The 6000-nt window shown below is 43.1% G+C and overlaps 1 protein-coding gene across 5 annotated transcripts in view; it reads right to left on the reverse strand.

Annotated features, from left to right (window-relative positions):
• GPSM2 (G protein signaling modulator 2) overlaps positions 1-5707 on the reverse strand; it is a 38039-nt gene extending 32332 nt beyond the window's left edge. The window contains exons 1-2 of one of the 5 annotated variants that reach the window (XM_037404192.1): positions 2563-5703; positions 1960-2015 (exon numbers count right to left, since the gene is read on the reverse strand). The gene's annotated coding sequence lies outside the window, so the exon portion shown is untranslated. Of the gene's footprint in view, positions 1-1959 lie in introns of all 5 variants that reach the window. The other 4 variants (XM_037404193.1, XM_037404201.1, XM_037404191.1 and 1 more) reach the window with 4 other exon arrangements.
• Between the last annotated feature and the right edge of the window lie 293 nt (positions 5708-6000).

Below are 6000 nucleotides of genomic sequence, written 5' to 3' on the forward strand. Positions count from 1 at the left end.
GTGTCAGAAGCAGAGCGCAGCAATAAAGGCATTGAATGGTTTGAAAAGGAAATGTACCAGTCCGGTCCATGACCAGAATTAAAGGTATTTTCAGTGCCTTTATGAAGATTCGTGTTGTTTGTTCTTTTATTCAACATCTCAATTCAAGGAATAAGTGATTTCTTGGCCCTACACAAAGACACACTTTTCCATACTATATAAAGAGTAGCTGCTAAAACGGGAACTGAGTCTTCTGTTTATTACTGTAGAAGACAGAATTACTGGACTTACTATCAGGTCTTTGAGTGACACTTCAGATGACTGCCTTTTGTGGTTGTCTTGCCCTGAAATTACCTCTACCCATGGAATAAATTTGACCCTGTAACACAAAAACTGTTACACAGCTGATGTCTTTAGAACAGAATCCTTTAGGCTGGAAAAGACCTTTAAGTCCGGTCATTAACCTACCACTGCTAAGTCCAGCACTAAACCATGTCCCAAAGTGCCACATGTACACAACTTCTAAATGCCTCCAGGGATGATGACTCAACCGCTTCCCTGGGCAGCCTGTTCCAGTGCTTTACAATCCTTTCAGTGAAGAAATTTTTCTTAAGATCCAATCTAAACCTCCCATGGTGCAACTTGAGGCCATTCCTTTCATCCTGTCACTTGTTACTTGGGAGAAGAGAGGTACCCCCAACTCGCTGCCACTTCCTTTCAAGGAGCTGTAGAGAGCGATAAGGTCTCCCCTGAGCCTCCTTTTCTTCAGGCTGAACACCCCCAGTTCCCTCAGCTGCTCCTCATCAGACTTGTTCTTCAGAGCCTTCAACAGCTTCAGTGCTCTTCTTCAGACAGGCTCCAGCACCTCCATGTCCTTACAGTGAGAAAACTGTAACAGGATCCAAGGGGTGGCCTCACCACTGCAGGAGTACAGGGGGACAATCACTTCCCTAGTCCTGCTGGCTACGCTATTTCTGATACAAGCTAGGATGCTACTGGCTGCCTTGGCCACCATTTCATCTTTCCTCTAGAATATAGACTCAGAACATGGCATATGGCAGCATGAACTGGCTGTCAAAGTTAATCAGTGCCAGAGGGCACTTGCATTTGTCATGAAAACAAGTTTTGAAAGCCTGTCCTTGAGTCAGCCGTAGAATTAATGATGACCAATTTATTACAGACAGAAATTCTGCTTAATAGTATCAGGTTTATTGAGCACTGTGACACCTCTGGTGATGGGAGAACCTTGCAGACAAAGGTATTACACGATACATACAGAATCTGACTTCTCAGGTCCAGTAAGATCTGCTGACCAGATCTGCAGACTGGCCCTTCACAGCCACGTGAACATCTATGACTGTGTTTCAGAGCACCCTGGGTTATTACCTGGAGTGCAAGGCTGGACCAAGGCAGGGCTGTGTCACACACATGATGCTGAGCAGACACTGAGAACAAAGCCCAGACACTCCAACGGTTCTGCAGGAACAGCCTTTCCTTATGGGACCCCATCTAGCTGTGAAGGCTACTTTTAGTCCCTGCAGAGCACTCACTGGAGCTCCTATGTCTGGAAACACGTTCTGAGACCTCTGAGATGGCTATGCTCATGGCAACCTGGGTTCACAGGTTCTACTGGCTTTAGTTCCACGTGAAAGCAACTGTCTGCTTACAGACCCAAGCTGGCCAAAAAACCAGTACAGATACATTCATATGGTATGTGAAAGACTGCATTATTTGAAAACAAAATGTCCTTTAGAGCATCAAAGTAAAATATTATGATAGGTCTTACATCATCCACAGCATCTTGACAGTCTGCATTATACTCTGATGCCACTCCCATGGCTCTACAGAACATGCTATATCCCCTCCTGAAGTCTGAAATCATCTCTCCCCATCAAACAGGGATTTATTATCAGATTTTAGAAAAAGTAAGATGGCAAACGTTTACGATTTAGAAAGACCAAAGACTGAAAGGTGCAATACCTGTAAATATGCCTCCAACGATGGCACAAACTCCTGTGAGAAAGTGTGTAAAGGACCTAGAATGAGGCAAACTATTTGAACAACCAGCATGAGCTCAGATACCAATATGTCAGATAAGTAACAATTAACTAATACAAACTAATTCATAATTATCATAATACTCATCATAGCAGATAAGTATGCATTATGTAATTATTAAGAGGTGACGACTAACAGATTTAACAACTAAATAACCCCTGTTGGCTACAGAATAGAGTTTGATGCTGATACTTTTACTGAGCAGCATTGAGTAGCGTTAGAGCAGTGTGCTCTAAGGAGCTCAATGGCAACACTAGGAGACAAGTACTGAATTTATAAACCTAAAGATGGACTTTTAACCACCAAGATTTTATCCATTCCTACACAGGCAGAATGTACAGCAAGCTGCTGTAACACAAAAACTACATCCCTAAGCACATGTTAATACATTTAAAGGTATAGACATTGGCTGTCCCTCATTATGATCCTAAAATATGGGACAGCTGCAACCCCCTCCATTCCCCTGCAATTACATGCCTATGATTAATGGAGGACCCGGAAAGAAGAAAGAGGTTCCATACTGACTATGACATGCAGAAAAGCCATAGTAAACGCAGAGTAAGTAACCAGTTTGGATCAGTGTGGGTACTGCTGTAGGTGCTGGTGAGATGCGTATGCTATATAAATCATCTTCCTGTTAAAAAAAAAAAAAGACTTTGAGGAAATTTTTCTGAACTGAGAACCATTATATCAGACTTCTGCTCAGTACACCAGTTCCCTTCATCTTGATAGTAGAATAAAAAGTTTCAGGTAATATCAGAAAAACCCCAATCCTTTTCAGATGTTCACAGTGCGAGGCATCTGGGAGTGCCTCTTCCTCTCCACTGACTGGGAAGGGGCTTGGATGGCTTTCAGGCATTAGCACTGTCATGTCTAAGTGAGGATGGAGTTTTAAGCTATGCAAAAATCAATGGAGGGTGAATGAAATGGACTGAAAGGTCTCTTACCTGTGTTTCTCTGTCAGCTTCGCCATCATGGGTTGTCATTGTTGAGACAGACACAACATACAGAGAATTGTGCTCAAAAGCCAAAAGGCCCCGTTTATCATTCTTACAAACCTTTTTATATTTTCTCTTAAGAGTGCATGTCTGTACACGATTGGTTCACTCAGAGACCACCAGTTCATGACTGGATGGCCTTTTCTTTGATGCATCCGTGATACACTTCTTCTACTTGTACATCTGGCAGTTCCTTTATCTTGTTAACTCAGCTCTTCTTGGGACTTCCCAGACTTTTCATGGGTACACGGGTATCTGTTCAAGGCTAAGCTCATACTGCGATCCCTCAGACCAGCTAAGGTTTCCCACAATTACCCCTTTTTCTATTTGTGTTACAAAAATTGTCTGTGTTCTCTGCTGCAGGGCCCATTGCAGCAGAGACACAAGACATGGCAACATCAATAACACAACTACAACAATGAACAAAATCAACAACCCGGTTTTTATCAGAGACAGCAACCACCCTGACAGTCCCCATCCTTTAAACAAGTTATTCAACCAATCCCATCCATCATCTACTTGTAATTTCTTCACTCATCTTTCAGAAGCTGAACACTTTTACATATTGACTCAGAGTGATCCGATAAATTCATACAACACATTCCCTCAAAGTCTTCACATCCATGTCCCTGTACCAACAAGAAAAAAATCAATAGCAGCTCGATTTTGTAGCGATGCATGACGAACAGAATCAACATCTGCTAATAAGCCAGAAAGAGCAGTGTTTGTAGCATTACTTTCTTTAGCAAGCCAACAACCTAACTTGTTAAGTGAATTAAGAGCATGTGCTGTTCCTATAGAAGGGACTAAAGAAGGAAGTATATATGCTGTACTGCATTCCAAAACTCAACCTGAGAATTACAGTCTGTTGAGAAATCTGCACTGCACTGTTTTCGAGTGTGTTGCTGTTTCCACATCCTAACCGTGGAGTCATTGGGGTGAAGAAAGGAAAGTTTACCAAATGTACAAGGTCCCCCTATTGCCCTACTCTGAATTCCCATCCAAGCTCTGTTCCCACAAATCAAAAATGTGTTTTTCAAAAGGCCAGCAAGGACTGTACTGGATTTGACTGTTCTAGGTGCAGTATAACTGCACCATGCAGACTCATTTCAATAGATTGTCGAGCTACTAGTTAAGTCAATACCCATTGTTTCATTCGAGTCACTAGGCCACCTGGTAAACTTTAAATAAAAACACATGGGAGCTTTTACAGTTCCTAATAATTCCAGTTCTTGGGGCTCTTAATGGGAGGGCCGGGAAGTTCTGAATTTTATCAAGCCCGCTCCCTGAATCATTCTTTCTCTACCACTGAGCACCTTCACCCCCTGTTGATCACCAGGTGGCATCATACCACCACTTCAGTTCCCAAACGCCCGGACTGACGCAAGCCCCTTGTACAGTATGATTATACAATGAATCCCGTTCCATCTCAGTGAAAGGAATGTCCACCAGGCATGTTCAGAATGGGTTCACTGGGGTAGTCATGGCAACACACAGTGTAGATTGATTGGTTGCATTGGTGAGGATGAGCCAGACGTCGGTATCAGGTAGTGCAGGCGGATGATAATAGCCATCACTTCTGTAGATCATCCAGGGCAAGCTGAATGCAGCGAGCAGGAACACACCGGGGGCCACTATCTGTGGAGACACATGCATACCCTCTTCCCCAGGTTAATAAATCACATGGAGGTGACCACCAACTGCTCTGCAGGTCCTTTCACCTTAACCTTAACGCCAGGGGAGACAGTGGTCATTTTACATAGGGACTCAAAGTGGTGAACCATAGGTGGTTATATTAACAAAATTCAGCACATACATGGCTTTATTAAGCTATGCTTCAGGGGATTCACCAGTCATTCCCCCTTTTTGTTTTTGAAGAAAGCGTCTGAGTGTGCTGTGTGCACATTCCACAATGCTCTGTCCGGTAGGAGAATTAAAGATACCAGTGATATGGGTAACCCCCCAAAGCTGTAAAAAAGCTTTCACTTATGGAAACATAAGCAGACCATTATCGGTCTTAATTTGATGCAGAACATCACATACAGCAAAAGCTCATTGCCAATGTCAAATGACATCACAAGCTATTTCCCCTATGTGTGTGTGGTAGCTACTATGACTGATGAAAATGTGCCAATAGACACATGCACATATTTCAATTTACCAAATTCTCCAATGTGGGTAACATCAGATAGCCAAATCTGCAAAGCTTGCAGACCTCTAGGGTTCGTACCATAATATGCAGGTACGTGTTGGCCCTGACAGTCAGGGCAGGCTGCAGCAATAGAACGGGCCTCTGCAGTTGTTAAATGAAACTGACGTTTTGAGGCACGAAAGCCATGGTGTAAAAACCGATGGGATTCAATTACTTGCTGTTTCACTTTAGGCACTGGTCCCATTGTTACAGCTGAGACCAACTGGTCTGCCCGTGCATTACCAGCTGCCACAAATCCAGGCAAAGTGGTATGGCTTTTAATATGCAAAACATAATATGGTTGTGATCTTTTCTGAATTGTCAGCCATAATAGCTGCGGCACACCAAATAACAAGGCGTTACGCACATCCCCCAAGATTGCCTTATCCAGTCATCGTAACAACCCCACTACATATACAGAGTCTGTAACAACATTCACTGCACAAGTAAATTGTTGGAATGCCAAAGTAACCACACAAAGTTCAGCAATCTGAGGGGAGTCTTCTTGTTGCTCAAGTATGTGTTGCCATTGACGAGCATCACACCAGACAACAGCTGCCTTTCCGGTCTTTCCTGACCCGTCTGTAAATACTGTAGGACCTGTCACAGGTTCCTTTTGATTTAGTTGTTTCTGGCCAATACGAATCTGACTTCCCAATCTACATGATGGATGAAAGGGAAGATAATACTCAATTTGTCTTGTATAATTTGTCAATGCAGCTTGCAATGCTGAACTGTTAGCTAGACACCACTCAAAATAGTCTACCTGCACAG

The sequence above is a fragment of the Falco rusticolus genome, chromosome 11 (assembly GCF_015220075.1).
Source record: "Falco rusticolus isolate bFalRus1 chromosome 11, bFalRus1.pri, whole genome shotgun sequence".
Classification (NCBI taxonomy): domain Eukaryota; kingdom Metazoa; phylum Chordata; class Aves; order Falconiformes; family Falconidae; genus Falco; species Falco rusticolus.